Here is a 17,937-nt window from a genome sequence, read left to right as displayed (position 1 = left end):
TCCACATAGGTGGATCAGAAGTAGTCGGATGTAAACGGACACCTGTCCGTTTGCCCCTGCCAGATTATAGAGATGAATCAACTGTCCAATCAAGTCAGCTTAACAAACTGACAGGCAGAAATGGCTAGAACAGTCATGTGAAAGAGGCATAATAAGGCTTTTTATCCATTTTTAATGGTGTTATCTTTTTATATGAGATGTGCATTATATATGTTTTTTTAACATGCTCACTACATGAAAAGCAGCTAGAAGGTTATGGGATCCAGTTTTGCAGGGCTATCTCTACTGTCATCGTTCCCCATCTGTAAAATGCTTATGCTGTCTCCACATCTTTTTGCCTTGAAAAAGAGGTGGAGCCTCAAAACACATGGCCATGGAGGCAGCTTGACACTCTGTGATACCAAGATGTCGTGAGATCTAGGCTCTGTGGGCAGGTCAGTGGGTGGTGACTTCCTTCCAGTGTGCTCAGTGGGCTGCAGTTTTGAGTGTGCAGTGAAGCTTTTGTTGGCTGTGTTCCTGGGACTATCCCTCTCTCTTCTCTCCTGACCCCCCCCCCCCCCCCCTGTAATTGCACATGAGCCAGACAGTGTTGGATTCCACACCATCAGCAACAGGATGTCTTCCTTGGGCGCACAGAACCCCAGGGGCTGTATTCCTGTTACAATGAATCAAGATTTCTCACCCAGCAAAGGCTGCATTTTTACCACAAGGTTCTTCTGCTTACTAAAGCTGGCTTTCATCCTGCATTAATAGGTTTGCCCATTGCTACATTTGTGTTCATTATTTGTTTCATTTATTGATTTGGTGATCCTAATATTATTGTTATAAACACTATTATTGCAATACTATTTCTATGGGCTGTTCCTGATTCATCGTGTTCAACTAACATAGGTTATTTTGTGCTTTCTTTTTGTGTTCATATAAAATTCCCAATCACTGACTGACAGTGACTGGGAGTTGTCATTTGCCAGAAATTTAACTGCCTCCCACCTGGCCTATAGACGAATGATGGTAGAGCCGGAGCAATGATATTCCGGGCAGATGTCATATGACATCCTCCCAGTCTTTCATCTTGCACACACCCTAGGGGCCATGATGCAGCTTGATATATCCCCTGCTGTGTCCACCAGAGACAGCGGATGACAGATCATTGTATTGGGCTGGCCCCAGTACCATATGATCGTGGTGACCAATCACAGCAATCAAATGACAGTTGTACATAATAAATGGCTTTCATTTATAGCCATTGATTGTGTATTATTGTGGTGAGCTATTTGATTGGTCACAGTGATCACATGATTCAGACAGGGCCAATCACAGTACATCTGTAACGTGATAATTGTGGCCAATCACAGCTATCACAATAGTACACAATGAATGTCTATGAGTGGATGGATGCCATTCATAAAAATGATTTCTTATAACAGTAATCTTTATTGTTCTAAGTAATTATAGTGTCAACTTCTCAAAATAGAACAGTGTCACTAGGGTAACACTGCACTGCTCTGGTCACAGATGAAAGCTGAAAATTGGCTTGGGCAGGGAAGGGGTGAAAGAGTTTGATATTGCAATGTTTTTCTCTGTAAATGTAATAATTGTTTTCTGTAAGTTTAGCTGTTGAAGGTTGAATACATACATTGAATACATGTACCACTTCACAGGCAGGTTCATTGCATACCCCAGGCATGGTCTTTAAAAGAATTTTGCATTTAATGTTGCACCTAAACATTATTAAAATTGCTGTTCCCCACCCAACAGAAATTTATCAATTTTTTGGGGGTACATTTTCCCCAGGCCAGTGTCCAGCCCCCATGCAATTAATTTGACAATCTGTTCTCTATTAGCCTAGAAAACTTTATCATTCGACTGCTATTGACTTATTAATTAATTAATTAATTAATTAATTACTTAATAAATGACTGAATTAATAGGGTGTGGATTCAGCTAAGGATCTTTAGTAATGTTTGCCGAAATCACCTCAAACTGAACCCAGGAAGGTTTGGTTCTTTCCTACTACCAAAACAAATTCACGGTTCTTATACCTCTTGCATTTGAAAAAATACATTTAATGATGTATTAATGGTTACAGAGCTGCATTAATTTTTCTTTTTTTATTACTGCCTGGAGTTCAGCTTTAAATCCAAAATGTGTGGGATCTGTAAAGGATTGCAGAGTTAGTGTCGCCCCTATAATACCTTAAACTGTCTTGCACATTTTTTTGTAATTATTATATTCTTCTACTTCAATTCTTTGTTTTGTAATTGGTAGATTCAGATTCTTTACAGTTTTAGCATATTGTTAAGTTGATGTGTAATTATTGAATGAATCTTGACAGTCATCCAATATATCTTCTTTAGCATTGTGACTTTTGTAATGAAAACTGTCTACAAAAACCCATTCAATTAGAAGGATTGTGATATTACAACTCTTTTGTTTGAGGTAGACTCGTACAAAATGATTTATTACATCGTTTAGCAAAACCACACCATCTAAAAAGGTAGAACATTTTGGTAAAAATGTGAATTTCTTTTTCTGCCTAATATTGTTGAAATATGCCGGTGCTAGATAGAAGTGTTTATGGAGGATTTTTATTTAAAGGCAGTGCTCAAATTGTTATGCTGTGTAATGAATAAAGTTATTAACTTACTCACAGTGCCAGATAGATTATATTGATTTGTACAGCACAATATCACATTGCTTTATTTAGCTAGATTTTCATGTTTATTTCTAAGGAATCATAATGGTTTTTGGTCACTTATTTTTGTTAGACTGTTTATAAAGCATATAATCCGATGTCTTATATTTTTAATTGCATAGCATATTTAACAAATAAACATTCATTACAGGTTGTATTCATGTTTTCACATCATACTGGGCTTCTCAGTAAGAAAGTCCAGCACTATCTTTTTGCCTTTCTGACTCTTTTTCTGGCTGTGTTAATTAGCTAGCCAAAACTTGCTATGCTCAGCAGCAGAGTAGGAGAGGGATGTGTCCATTTTCTAACTCTTTCAGGTCTCTGATTACTTTAGAAACTTTGGAGCTCCACCTACTCACTGAAAATGGTAAAAATAAAATAAAAAGGAAAAATGTTTACCTGATTAAAAATGCAAAAAACAAGAAAAAAAATGGTAAAGTACTGTAAATTCCTTTTAGAAAATAAGATTCACAAGTGCAATTTCAGCAAAATTAATGCAATTGAGAGTCTCATTTTCCTTCTTTAAAGGTACCTTCAAATCAAACATGACTATCTGGCTTTATACCATACACTTAGAATCTTCATTGCCAGCCAATATATTCAGATAGCCACAGGACCAGTGACTTTCTGAATGCCTGAACAGTGACTGCATCTGATTAAATGCAGTTGCTGCTTGGCTGACAATATTATGGGTGGTATTGACAGGGTCAGCCAAAGTTCGAATTTCATCTAATTCAGCAGGAATCTGACAAAACTAGAACTGTGTATGGCTAGTCTTACCTTTTATGTATGTTTGCTACCTTATGCATAGGTTGTACCTATTCTATGGACAAGCCTGACTCTCATCTGCTCAAGTGTTGCAAAGTAATGAGAAACCGCCCTCTGTATTTCTCAGAAAGGTAGATCATGCAGTGCAGAATCGTAAAAAGCCATGGCTCTAGCCAGAAGCATTGTGAAAAACCTGCTGACCAAAATGGTATTATAAATTCTTACTGAGTGGATTTTCTCAATTTAGAACAGCTTAAATCAACGTCGATATCATAAGCTTCTCCATCCTCTGGAACTCTCTACCCCAATCTATCTGACTATTACCTACTCTATCCACTTATACGCGATCTCTGAAAACCTATCTCTTCAGGGAAGCAGATCCTGCCTTCAGCTGATAACCAAATCTTCGATTTCAGTTCATCAGTTCATCCCCCACAGTTATTACCTTTTGTACCACCAGCCCTTCCCTCTTAGATTGTAAGCTCCCAGGAGCAGGGCCCTCCTAACCCTCGTGTATTGAACTGCATTGTTGCTGTATTGTCTCCCTTTATATTGTAAAGCGCTGAGCAAACTGTTGGCGCTATATAAATCCTGTATAATAATAATAGGCTGTTCACTAATTGCTTTTACTTACTGCTTGACATTGAAACAGAGGGGTACATGTTAGTATTATCAAATCATATAATTATTTTGGATATGGCCTAGGCAAGTTGACATGGTGTCTGGCTATCATGGGTACTAAGTATTCCACATCATTAAAGACTACAAAGAATCTATTGTGTCATGTGTGAGATAAGAGGATCAGAAAAGCACAACATTGTGCTAGAATCAAATCTTTCATATGAATTAGGCAAATATGGCTGTTCCTGTGTTCATAAGTAATAACACAATATACATAGAAACAAGGGTATATTTTATACTTTATCACCTATTGGTAAAAGTATTTATAATAAACAGACTCTGTTATTAGTAATGAAACCCAAGTATAAAGTGCAGGTACCTAGAGGTGTCTATGCATACCTGCAATAGCTTCTAAATTCTCCTGTCATGGTCAAATACCAGGCTGTGTTGACAGGCAAAGCATGACTGACTTTTCCTGCCTTTTGCAATTTGCTATTGGCCAATGAGGGCCCCCAATATTTGATGGGCCAATAGTAATGTGCGGTGGCTGGGCTTAGCTGCAAGCTGTGACACTACCTAGATGTGTCAGAGCTTTGTCTATTAGGGCACTAGGTAGTTAGCCATCACAAGAGGTTTTGGGGCTGTTGCAGGTATGATCAAGTACCTCTTGGTAAATTATTCCCACATCATTAGCTAATCTACTGTGGCTGTAGAAGTCAATCTACAGGTCTTTAAAATATAAAACTCTAACTCAGGAGCACAAATATAAAGTTGAATTAAAAGTAAAATTCTTAATTGAAGTGGGACTGCCCCCACAATGCAAGGGTTAAGAGCTCATTTAAGCCTAGGGGATGTGAAAAATACTTTTATATACCTGATTGTCTACTCCTGCAGGCTACCCCAAGCTGTAATGACAGATCCCTGCAGCATTGTCCCTGTATGCTCTGCTGGTTGCAGGCCCTGTGGTGTCATCAAGTACAACAAAAAGCCTATAGTCTTGTATGGGATGTGAAGACACTGAGAAACAGTCTACTGTAGAAGCATGGGCAAGTAGAGGACAGTGCCAGCTGCCGGGGGTTCAGAAGTTTAGGTAGCTAAAGCTGCTTTTACTGTATATCTAAACAGGAATTTAACCCTTCCAATGTGGGGTCTACCCCACTGCAAGGGAAGACGTTTACATTCTGCATTTTTTTCCCCTGCTGGCACTCTCTATTTCTTTTCTTCTCTGAGTGCCCCCATAGCAAGCTGTATGCTATGGGGGCATTTGTGCGGGCATGCTCCTGAGCCAGGCTGTATGTGTCCATAGCCCATTGTTCCTCACAGGATTTGATTGACAGCAGCAGGTGCCAATGGCTGCTGCATCTGTGTCCTGTTTGAAGAGGGTGAGAGAACAGCGCTGCTGCAGATGAGCACAGAGCTGGATTGAAAGAAGAGAGGGGACTTGGGGAAGCTGCTATTGGAAGTTATTTTACCTTACTGCAGAGAATGCATTAAGGTAAAAAAAAAATCTTATGCCTTTAGAGCCATTTTAATAATTTCTTTAAGATGAACATTGCTATAAATTAAAGAATATACTCACTGAACATACACTATACTTTCCTTTTAAAACTGCAGAAAAGAAAATAGCACAAAACTGGCTAAAGCAGCCAAGTAAGTGTTACCTTTTATGTAGTTTAAGGAAAAAATGAAATGGTCTCTGCGGGCAAAAGAATGAAGAAAAAACTATTTGGACAAAAGAGTGATTGCCCCTCCTTTCCCCAAATAAGATATATTGGAATATTTTATAGACTAATTTGGTACTTGCTAACAATGATATATTCAATTTCAAGTCAATAATGAACCTGGCGCAATGCAGTCCATTCTAAAGTTTAAATAGATGTACATTACATCATACATATATGGATTATTATAGGTCTATTTTCTGTACTAGTTAATACTTGATTAAATAATGATGGTAGTTTGAAACTGAGATTTGTCATCAGTGGGGCCTCTCAAGATATATGATTCAATCTAAAATTAGTTTTATCTTGTAAACCTGTTAGTCAATGACCTTTGTTGAAGGGTGATTGTAACACATACAAAATGAAAATTAGGCCAGCACATTCCTAATAGATGGATTTTCTAATGTGGTCAAAGGCTAAACTTAGCATAACTTCCAACGGTAACAAACATCCAGTAAAAGCAATTACATTAACATTGCTGAAAACTTTCCTGAAAGTCTATTGATAAAGAGAATGAAAAGAATAAAAAGAGTCAAAGTCATGCATATATCTAGATGTGAGGTTTGGGTCTACAATGGATTTGAGGAGAACCCTGCCCGTTCGCAGTTCGTGGACTCACCAAACTGATGCAGGAGTTTGCTGCCATAGTAACCAACTAACCATGATGTTATACAAATGAAATAAATGTCTGCACTAGTATCCAAAATCCTGTGAATGGGGGCTACTAACAACAAGGACTGATATATATTAATCCTTCATGAACTAAATAAAATACCGTTGCAGTGCCAAAAATGAAACTCCAAATTATCCCAAATTACAGTATCAAAGATGAGACTTCTTATGTTTATTTGTATATATCTCCAGTGAAAAAAAACACCACTCTCTAGACATATTGACACCATAAAAAAGAGTTCAAATGTGCATGTTAGGCCTCATGTACACTGGATGTCTTTAACACAGCTGTTATGGGTGTCTGGGCCTTTTTCTGCCTCTAAATGCCTCTAAATGTTAGCCTATGTGTGTGTGCACACTTAGGCATTTAGAGGAGTTTAGAGGCAGGGGCTTTTAGAGGCAGAAAAAAAAACCCACTGCCAGCATGTCCAGGAGCAGCAGCATTTTAGCAGAAAAAAATGCTCGATACACCTAAATGTGTGCATTTAGCACTTGAGTGGTAATTCATTTCAATGGCCAGAATAAATTATTATTATGGCCAATTAAATGAATTAACACTCAAGTGCTTTATATGCCTAAATACCCCTAAATGCATTGCATATGTTTACAAGCATCAAGGGTTTTTCTGCTAGGAAAGGCGACTACTAGAGATGTCCAAACATACAGTGTGCATAAGAACTTATGGTGATAATCCACTCATGAAGATCCCCCCCACCAAATGAAGTAAATACATACTAACCAAATCCTAAGATCCCATTCTTGTGGAGGTCAAAAGGTACTTTCAAATCCTCAGCAAAGTGATAGGGTCCTTTTGAGTAATGATGACTCTCCCTGATAGTTGGATTGAAAAAAGAGAGAGGACACTCCTGTAGAAAAGTAACTCATGGTAAATGCCGCTACCCATCCATCTGATGTCAGCACACAAAGCTCTACCCAGAGCATCTCGTACTATGGGACTGCATCAAGGTAACCCACTTCTAGTCCATTTTCTAATAAAAAGGATTTTCTGAGGATTTTAAAGCTCCTATTGATCTCCAGACAAAGGCAAAGCTGCCATTTGTTTTCAGCACATTACCACATACTTCTGCGGTAAAGTATTGTGCACCAAAGCACTGCAATTTTATTCCATTTAATGCCATAGCTGCCATTAAAGTTAGGCATCCCCTTTTTTAAAATGCCAAGCAGGCCTAAAGGAAGAGGCAGGAGTCCTATACATGGAAATAGTAAGGGGCAAGAAGGTTCTTCAGCAGAAAGCAGTGATCAGGTTGCATCTTCTAGAAAAAGGGCATGTTTGTCTTTTCTGTCTGGGGGTAGCCATGACTTTCCACGGCACATGGAGAAGATAGTCAGAGTGGATGAGTAAATCTTCATTTTCTTCCTTCTCCCAGGTGCAGAGCAGCCAGTTGTCTGGAACTGTGGTTGATGGGCCCGCTTCTTCCTCCTCCTACCCTGCTAGTTCTGCCATACCCCTGCAAACTGGCAATGAGGAGTAAGTGGAAATATTTTATCAGGTGATCAGTCACTTGATGCAGGAGGATGATATTGTTCATGTGCATTTATTTCCCTTTTCAGATACTGAAGATGAGGAAGATAACGCCAAGACCAAAGAGGGAGGAGAAATTTGACAGGGAGCAGCAAGAAGCAGTGATATTCCAGCAGCTGAAGCTAATTGCCAAGTGGACTTCAGCAATGAGGATGGGGTAAATGATGGGGTGGTAGGCTATATGTGGGTGCCGCAGTTCAAAGAGGAGGAAACTTCCGAGGAGAGACAGAACAGCAATGAAGGAGGATATTCTCCAGAGACAGGGGCAGCTCCATAGGGCTGGAGTGAGCAGCCATCCTAATCCATCTAGTGTTACTTCCCCACAGGTACAGTACAGGTACACAGTTCTGCAGTGTAGCCCTTTTTTAAACATATTTGGGCCAACGGCAGTCTGTAGACTTGGCCTGCGGTGTGTCAGTTGTGCGTACTACATGCATGAGGAGACAGGTGACTCAAGCTTTCATTCATACTCTGATCCTTGATGTTGCATTTGGGATATTTGTTACTTTACTGTTTTATGTTGCATATTGTTATTTTTCCACCTGGTTTGATGCTGGCCATTTCTTGGGTACAGAATCCTTTGACTCTGTTCTTTTCTATTTTTTTCTTTCTTACTGTTTTTACCGTTTTTATTTGAAGGTCATCTCGGGATTTCCTATTAGGTCTTGGATACTCGGTATCCTATATTGGTGGATGCGTGGGTCTCACTATAGCTATTGATTTTTGTCAATGTCTACTTTAAGATATAATAGTGGCGCTGTCCGCTTACTTTCCCATAATGTGCAAGGATTGGGCTCCCCCTCTAAGTACCTCCAGGTTTTTTCTCCTTATAAGGCCCTTGGAGCTGATATAGTTGCTCTACAGGAAACTCATTTTACCTCCTCTTTTACACCTAGGTATATTCATAGGGACTTCCCTGTATGCTTTTTCGCTAACGCTTCTGACAAAAAACAAGGGGTAGCACTCTGTCTAGCTCGATGGCTGCCATTTACAGAAACTAAAGTGATACGAGACAAGGAAGGGTGTCTATTAGTCAAAGGCCATTTATGGGGAAATCTAATGACTTTTCTGATTTATTACACCCCTAACGTGAATCAGATAGCCTTTTTTCGATTCCTGTTTAAATCTTTATCTCCTGAATTGTCGGATGATTCAAATTTAGCCTTAGACCAAACGCTTGATAAATTACATGCAGCCAAACTTAGCCCTCCCAAGCAAAGTCGCGAATTTGCACAACTTTTGTATCGCTATAACTTGATAGATGCATGGAGAGAGGCCAATCCTACCTCTAAAGACTATTCTCATTTTTCTAGAGCTCACAATCGTTGTTCGCGTATAGATCACATTTTCCTTCCTACCGAGATGCTATCCAAATTGCTTTCAGCTAAAATTGTGTCGACACCCTGGTTGACCATGACCCTGTGATGCTGACGCTTTTTAATTTAACTACCAACCTGCCAAACCACAGTGGTGAGTGAATGAGTCCCTTCTTAGCAATGAGTCTATCCACCTCGAAGTAGTGGAACACTTGAACTCTTACTTTACCATTAATAAAGAGGATGATACGACCCCTGCTATTAACTGGGCAGCTCATAAAGCCTCTATCAGAGGTTTTTTTTATCCAACTATCCTCTAGACTTAAACGATCCCACAAAGAGTTGACTTCTGCCAAAACTAGGGAGTATGAGGCTTTAATAGCCCAACACAAAATTGCCCCAACTCCGGACTTTTTACTTAAGGTGGAGCAAGCTCATTTATAACTTAATCTTTGTCTTACCACAAAAGTGGAAAAACAGCTACGATGGATGAACCATACATTTTTCACATGACAAGACAAGCCAGGTTCTCTCTTAGCGCATAAACGTTCCGCCAACCATACCTATTCGGCACTTCCTAAGCTTAGGCTTTTGGGGGGTCATATCTCACAGGATCCTCAGAAGATCCTTCGGGAATTTCATAATTTCTATGCTTCTTTCTACAGTCAACCCCAGTCTGTTGACTCTTCTCTGCTTCAAGATTTTTTTGGGTCCTTGCAGCTTGCATCCCTTGCCAAGGCCCACAGGGAATTTTTTGGAACAAACTATCACTAGCGAGGAGCTTAGCAAAGTTATTAAAATGCTAATGTCACATAAATCTCCAGGCCCCGACGGTTTACCAAATATTTACTATAAAACCTTTTCTGAACAACTTCTCCCTCATATGGCCCTTTACTTCAATTATGTGAGAGAGGACAGTGTGATCTCTTCAGATGAAAACAAAGCATATATTAGCGTCATTCCTAAACTTAATAAGGACTCTACCGACATCCTCAATTATCAGCCTATTTCGCTAATTAATTGTGACCTGAAAATTCTGACAAAACTTTTGGCCCTGCATCTTAATTCCTTTTTGGCGCAGTATGTTCAAAAAAACCAATCGGGTTTTATATCTGGTCGCCAAACGTTGGATCAGATTCGTCAGTCCATTGCTCTGTTTTCCGCTGTCCGCTCTAAATGGGATGCCCCCCCTCTCTCGGGAGTTGTTGCTTCTTTCTGCTTTATGGACCTTCATAAAGCTTTTGATAATTTAACCTGGGAATATTTGTTTACTACTTTGCAGGCTTTCGGATTTGATCCTGCATTTTTCACACTATTGCAGTCACTATACAATACTCCATAGGCTCTAGTTTCCATTAGAGGTCATAGATCTTCTGTGTTTCCACTTCGACGCGGCACTAGACAAGGTTGTCCACTCTCTCCACTGCTCTTTGCATTGGCGATAGAACCCTTAGCTATGTTGATCCACTCTCATCCCGGAATCCATGGTGTCCACTGTGGACGTCAGTAACATAAATGAGCTTTATTTGCTGACGATGTCCTTATGTATATTACCTCCCCTTTGACCACCATACCTGATCTACTATCTCTTTTGTGCCACTTCTCTGACCTTTCTGGGCTCTCTTTAAATTCTCGAAAAATGGCAGCCCTTAATGTTTCATTACCCTCTTTTATAGAAAAACAGCTTAGAAGTACATATACTTTTCAATGGGCACGCAATTCCTTGCCCTATTTAGGGATTAATTTGACTGCTTCTATCGAGACCCTATATCAAGCGGATTATCTCCCCCTTTTTAAACAACTTAAAGATGATCTTCATTGTTGGGCTGATTACTTTATATCTTGGTTTGGCAGGATCAATTCAATTAAAATGACGTTTTTGCCCCGATTACTATATGTTGTTTAGGACCTTACCAATACCAATTCCGAGACATGAGTTACACCTACAAGCTGAGGTGCTTCATTTCATTTGGAACAATAGAAGGCCTTGGATGAACCAGAAGACGCTATATGCTTTAAAATCACAAGGCGGGATTAGCCTCCCTAATCTTCAAGCAAATTTCTCTAGAGGCTGTATTTCTACAGTGTACACCCTTCTTACTGATCCGAGTTTTAAACTTCCCCATATGGATCAATGGGAATGGGAGCTGAATGTTAATTAGGATCTATCTGATGGCAAGACATAGCCTTGGCATTATGTAAAGTTTCCATCAATACCACCTTAATTGAAACAAATTATAAAACACTTTTGCAATGGTATTTGGTCCCAACCTGGACTGCGAGGATGCATCCATCTGCCTCACTGATGTGCTTTCGGAGTTACGGCCAGATGGATCACATCTGGTGGCAATGTCCGATAGCAACCAGATTTTGGATCCGTATGTTTAACTTTATCTACACGGTGACAGGGGTGAATGTTCGTAGATCCCCGGAGACAGTCTGTCATGGTCTGGGTCAGGTTCAGAGACCAGTTGCTATAGCAGTAAAAGGCTTACCTGAAACCAGCAGGAGAGGTACACCAGCTGGTCACCCTGGGAAATAGCGCAGGCTCACTTGAGGTGCGGGGTCTAAGTCTTAACTGGTTTTCACCAGAGCTCCTAGTGGTGGAGATGGATTTGGCTGCGTGTTAATACCAGGTCGCAGATCTCAGGATCACACCACCAGGGAATGAGCAAGTTGGAAACCAATAGCGGATAAAACAGGTTAGGGATCAAACAGAAGCGGAGTCAGTCACAAGCCAAGGGTCGGTCACAAATGGTAGCAGATGAGGATGAGGCAAAATCATAGTCAGTAGCAAGCCAAAGGTCGGTAGCAAAGATGTAGACGGCAGCAGGAACGATAAGCGGGATATTGGCTGGGAAGGCACAATAATCTGGCAAAGAGCAAATGCAGAGGCATGGCTTTTATCAGGAAGTTCATGGGAGGAGCAAGGAGTTCAAGGTTCAACAGAAAACAAAGCACAAGGCAGGATTGTCCAATAGATCAGGCAGAGTATTGTCCAGCATCCCAGGTAGCTCAGTGAGAAGAAACATTGCCTCTCACCGCAGAAGGCCCAGGCTCTGATACAGCCCTTTTTCATAAATTCCTGAATACGGTTCCAAAAAAATCCCTTAAAGTGCTCACTTATATGTTGTTGGCAGTGAAAATCACTCTTGCTAGACATTGGAAGAGATTGATTATCCCGCTTGAGTATGTTAAGAATAAATTGAATTGGATCATGATTAATGACAGACTCACCTGTATTTTACACAATAATACTAACAAATTTGATAAAACATGGGACCCATGGATTCAATGCATTTCCATGCCTTGATGTTTCCTGATTTGACCCTCTCCTTTCCTTGTCCCTGTCAACTTCTTTTTCTTACTTTTTACTATCCTCCCTTTCTTTTTTTTCCCTTTTTTCTGTTTTCCAGGGCTAGTTGAGACTGCTCCTTATTCGCTATACAACATTTGTAATGTTTTCAACAATACTTGTTACAGAGTTAGTCTGGCTGAAAAAAGACAAAAGTCCCTCCAGTTCAACCATTAAAAAAAAAGAAAATGTATAATCCTATACCCACAGTTGATCTAGAGAAAGGCAAAAAAACCCCAGCAAAGCATGATCCAATTTGCTCCTGCAGGGGAAAAAAATCCTTCCTGATCCCCCGAGAAGCAATCCGATATTCCCTGGATCAATTTTACCTATAAATGTTAGTATCCAGTTATATTCTGTGTATCTAGGAAAGAATCCAGGCCTTTTTTAAAGCAATCCACTGAGCTGGCCAGAACCAGCTCTTAACGGAGTCTATTCCACATCCTCACAGCTCTCACTTGGAAGAAACCTTTCTGTGTTTGGAGATTAAATTCCTTTTCCTCCAGAAGTAAAGAGTGCCCCCTTGTCCTCAGTGATGACCTCAGGGTAAATAGCTCTACACTGAGTTCACTATATGAACCACTGATGTATTTATACATATTGATCATATCGCCCCTTAATCTACTCTTCTCAAGAGAGAATACATTCAGTTCCTCTAATTTTTCCTCATAGCTGAGCTCCTCCATGACTCTTATCAGTTTGGTTGCCCTTCTCTGTACTTTTTCCAGTTCCCCAATGTTTTTTTTCGTGAATTGGTGCCCAAAACTGAATTGCATATTCCAGATGAGGTGTTACTAATGATCTGTACAGGGTAAAATGATATCTCTCTCTCTGGAGTCTATACCTCTTTTAATACAAGAGAGGATTTTGCTCGCTTTAGAAACCAGAGCTTGGCAATGCATGCCATTATTAAGCGTGTGATCTACCAGAACTCCCAGACCCTTCTCCACCATAGATTCTCCCAGTTTTACCCCCCTAGTATGTATGATGCATGCATATTCTTAGCCCCCAAGCGCATAACCTTACATTTATCAACATTAAATCTCATTTCCACATAGTTGCCCAATTACACAGTGCATTGAGGTCGGCTTGTAAGTTGAAGACATCCTGTAAGGACATTATTCCACTGCACAGCTTGGTGTCATCTGCAAAGACTGAAATGGGATTTTGTAATCTCAGACCCTATAATGTTTATAAATATATTAAAAAGTAAGGGTCCCAACACTGAACCTTGGGGTACATCACTGACAACCCTAGACCGTTCAGAGTATGAATCAGTAACCACTACTCTCTGAATACGATCTTTTAGCCAGTTTCCTATCCATTTACATATGGATTTTTCCAAGCCTGTAGACTTTACCTTACACATTAGCCAAGTGTGTGGAACTGTGTCAAATGCTTTTGCAAAATTTAAGTATACCACGTCCACAGCCACCCCTCTGTGCAAGGTTTTGCTCCCCTCCTCATAAAAAGAAATCAGATTTGTTTGACAACTTCTGTCTTTCATGAATCCATGCTGTCTGTTGCTTAAAATATTTTTACCAACAAGAACTCATCTATGTGGTCTTTTATTAAACTCTCCAGTATTTTCCCAACTAGTTAAACTAACAGGTCTATAATTACTTGGTAAAGATTTTGACCCCTTTTTAAATATTGGCACCACATTGGCCTTACCCCAATCCAGTGGTACTATGCCAGTCACTAAAGAGTCCTTAAAAATGAGAAACAATGGCTTTGAAATGACAGAGCTCAATTCTTTAAGGACCCGTGGGTGTATGCCATCCGGTCCAGGTGCTTTATTCACCTTTATTCTGTCTAAATATTTTTGGATCATATCAGTTGTGAGCCAAGGGGCCTCTATGAACTGTACCATAAAATTGTCCTGTAGTAGGTTTAAACATTTTTGCCCTTTAACTGTTCCTGCAGTGCCATTACTCCAGTCAGTTTTTGGGTAGTTAAAATCCCCCATTATTATCCCTGTCCCAGCCCTTGCAGCCATTTTGATCTGTGCAAGGAACTGAGTCTCCACCTCCTCATTAACACTGGGAGGCCTATAACAAACTCCAATGATTACCTATGTAGTATGTAGTTCCACCCATAATGCTTCAGCCTCATCACACTCTATATCAACTAGGTCCTCTTTCACACTCGCTCTGAGATCACTTCTCACATAGAGACAGACACCACCACCTTTCCTATTTACCCTGTCTCTCCGAAAGAGAATATAGCCAGAAATATTAATTGCCCAGTCATGTGAAGAATGAAGCCAAGATTCAGCACTACCAATTAAATCATAGTCCTCTTCATGCACCAAAGCTTCCAACTCACCTGTTTTGCTTGGCAGACGTCTGGCATTGGTGAACAAAACACTTTAAAGCATTGACACCTTGTGCACACGTATTTTGCATATTTTTTATTTTCATACAAATGGTGCCAATTCCACCAGTTGTTTGTAACATGGGAACCCTCTTATCATCTGCCATAGCCTTCCCCCCATCTTTTTCCATTACTCCCACCAATAAGTACTGACCCCTGCCTGATCTGTCTACCCCGTTATAATCTAATTCTCCCTCCCTCTCAATCCTAGTTTAAATACTCCTCCATCCTTCCCATAAACCGCTAAGCCAGCACAGCAGACCCCCTTCCAATTAGGTGAAAACCATCGCTAGCATATAGGTTGCACCCCAATGAAAAGTCAGCCCACTGATTTAGAAATCCAAATCCTTCCCTCTTACACCAGGTGTTCAGCCACGCATTGAGTTCTCTAATCTCCCCCTTTCTCTCCTGAGTTTTGCATGGCACTGGTAATATTTCAGAGAATATCACATTGGAGGTCCTTCCCTTCAACTTGCAGCCTAGTTCTTTAAACTGATTCATAAGGAGCCTCCACCTTCCATGTATTCTGTCATTGGTTCCAACATGGACTAAGACAGCTGGGTCATGCCCCTCCCAGTAATTTATCAACCTGGTCCACCACATACCAAACCCTGGCACCAGGGAGACAGCAAACCATTTGGCTGAGGCGATCCTGGTGACAAACTATTCTATCATATGTGAAATAGCATCAGAATCTGCATTGGTTCAAATGACCAAAAGCTGCCAGCACTATATTCTTATATTCTGATACAAAGAATGAAAAGCAAATAAATATAAAAAAGTGCAGTGCGCACAACGTGGATAATAACTATATAAATATAAGTAAAAAAATGAAAACAGCAAAGAAAACACTATGTTATAGATGACTAAGTCCAAGTGCAAGAGAACATTGTGAAAAGTATATGAATGTGATAAGGATCTTCAATGGCTCGGATAATATTGTATATCCAAGTGTAGCTAGCACACATTATCCCAGTTACAATATTAATAGGAAATATCAGTTGTCACTTATAGGTTAGTAGACTCCTGTTAGACTCCTGTTAGACTCCTGTTATAATCTCCTGTTTTCAGCTCTGGTTTTTTAACTCCACTTACCAAATGTCCACTTAGTCCAAGGTCTAGCAAGCAAAATACAGGCTAGCTCAAAAATGAGCAAGCTCAGAGTGAGCTCTACAGCAAGTTATATAGGACCTGTATCACCTGTGACCAATTAACCCCTCCCCTTAATTAGAAGACTAAAGGAAGACAAGGAAAGGTAGAAAAAAATTGCTATTTAAAAAGTGACAAAAAAAGTGATTTAAAAAAGTAAAAGCTTTTACCAAGACCCAAAGAAGAAAATAAAACTACAAGCACCAGTAATCACCAGCATTCAAAAGTAAAACTTTTTCACTCTCCACTCAAATTTCCCACTCTTTTTAGCTATCAGCCAGCAAAAAATGCAAAAAATGTTCTGTGTGCTTCTTGGGTTTAGGAACACTTGTTTTCTCCCTTCCCCCATTATCACGTCCCCTGACTATCCCTTTTTGTCCCTCTTTAGCCTTCCTTTCCCCCTTTCCCCTGGAAACTTTTCATTCAAATTACCCAGTTGTTTTCACACAGATTCTTTGGTTTCCTAATGTATGTCTTCTGTTCGTTAAACCATGTGTTTTTTTGTGCTCTTTGACATCTACTTTTATGACATGACATATGTCTATTGCACTATTTGTAATTTGAAAAAGTTTCAATAAAAACTATTGGAAAATTAAACAAATAATACACTCTGCTTTTTATTTCAGGATAAAGCCTGTCTCCCTCCTACACTGAGACCTTACCAGGTTGCTTACATACTATCCAGTTAATAAAACTTTATTTCTGACTATTGTCACTCAAATTATATAGGGAGAGCAGCAAAAATAGAGCTTCACATTGTGACGGGCACGGCGTCAGACCCCAGCCCTTCTCACCAAACTCGTGACTGAAGGACTAGCCAATCTAAAACCGCGCTGTCACGTGCGTAACAATGCCACACCCAGCTGCACCCTGCACACCAATGTTCCAGTTAATTGGACAACGATCGACGTGCCGGCAGCCTGAATGCGATTGTTACTGGTTCAGGTTAATTACACAATTAACCCTTCACACTGCCATTACCTCCTTTTTATACAGAGAAAGAGGAAACTCAGCAATACACTAGGATGATTGGTTAATTGACAGTATACCGCTATTATTATACAGTATTTATAAAGCGGCAGTAGTTCGCTCAGCGCTGTACATTACAAAGGAAGACAGAACATGCGACAGTACAATAACAATACAATGTGATGCACGAGGGGTTCGAGGTCCCTACTCTTTCGAGCTTACAATCTAGGAGGGAAGGGATAGTGGTACAGGAGGAGATAGCTGTGGGGGATGGAGTGGTTGGAAGAGTGGAGGAGATCGGCAATTAGCAGGGGGTGGGGTAGGCTTCCCTGAAGAGGTGGGTTTTCAGGGTGCACCTAAATTAGAGGAGAGTAGGTGATAGTCTGATGGATTGGGGTAGGGAGTTCCAGAGTATGGGTGACGCCCCGGAGAAATCCTGGAGGCAGGCATGGGAGGAGGAGACTAGGGAACTAGAGAGAAGGAGGTCTTGTGAGGAGCGGAGTGTGCGTGTTGGGTAGTACTTGGATATTAGGTCGGTGATGTAGTTTGGGGCAGTATGGTGGACAGCTTTGTACGTCAGTGTTAGGATTTTGAATTTGATCCGTTGTGCAATCGGAAGCCAGTAGAGGGATTGGCAGAGGGGGGTGGCGGAAACGAAGTGGTTGGTAAGGTGGATGAGTCTGGCTGCCGTGTTCAGGATTGACTGAAGTGGGGATAGCCTGTGGCGAGGCAGGCCAGTGAGGAAGGAGTTG

At 40.4% G+C, this 17,937-nt stretch overlaps 1 pseudogene; it reads left to right on the top strand.

Annotated features, from left to right (window-relative positions):
- The first annotated feature begins 8,058 nt into the window (after nucleotides 1-8,058).
- LOC149437174 (uncharacterized) overlaps nucleotides 8,059-17,937 on the top strand; it is a 132,337-nt pseudogene continuing 122,458 nt past the window's right edge.

This window comes from Staurois parvus, unplaced genomic scaffold (genome assembly GCF_062004578.1).
Source record: "Staurois parvus isolate SC_StPar_1 unplaced genomic scaffold, SC_StPar_1.0 ptg001302l, whole genome shotgun sequence".
Lineage (NCBI taxonomy): Eukaryota > Metazoa > Chordata > Amphibia > Anura > Ranidae > Staurois > Staurois parvus.
Note: the sequence above shows the minus strand (reverse complement) of the source record. Positions and strands in the feature narration are given on the sequence as shown.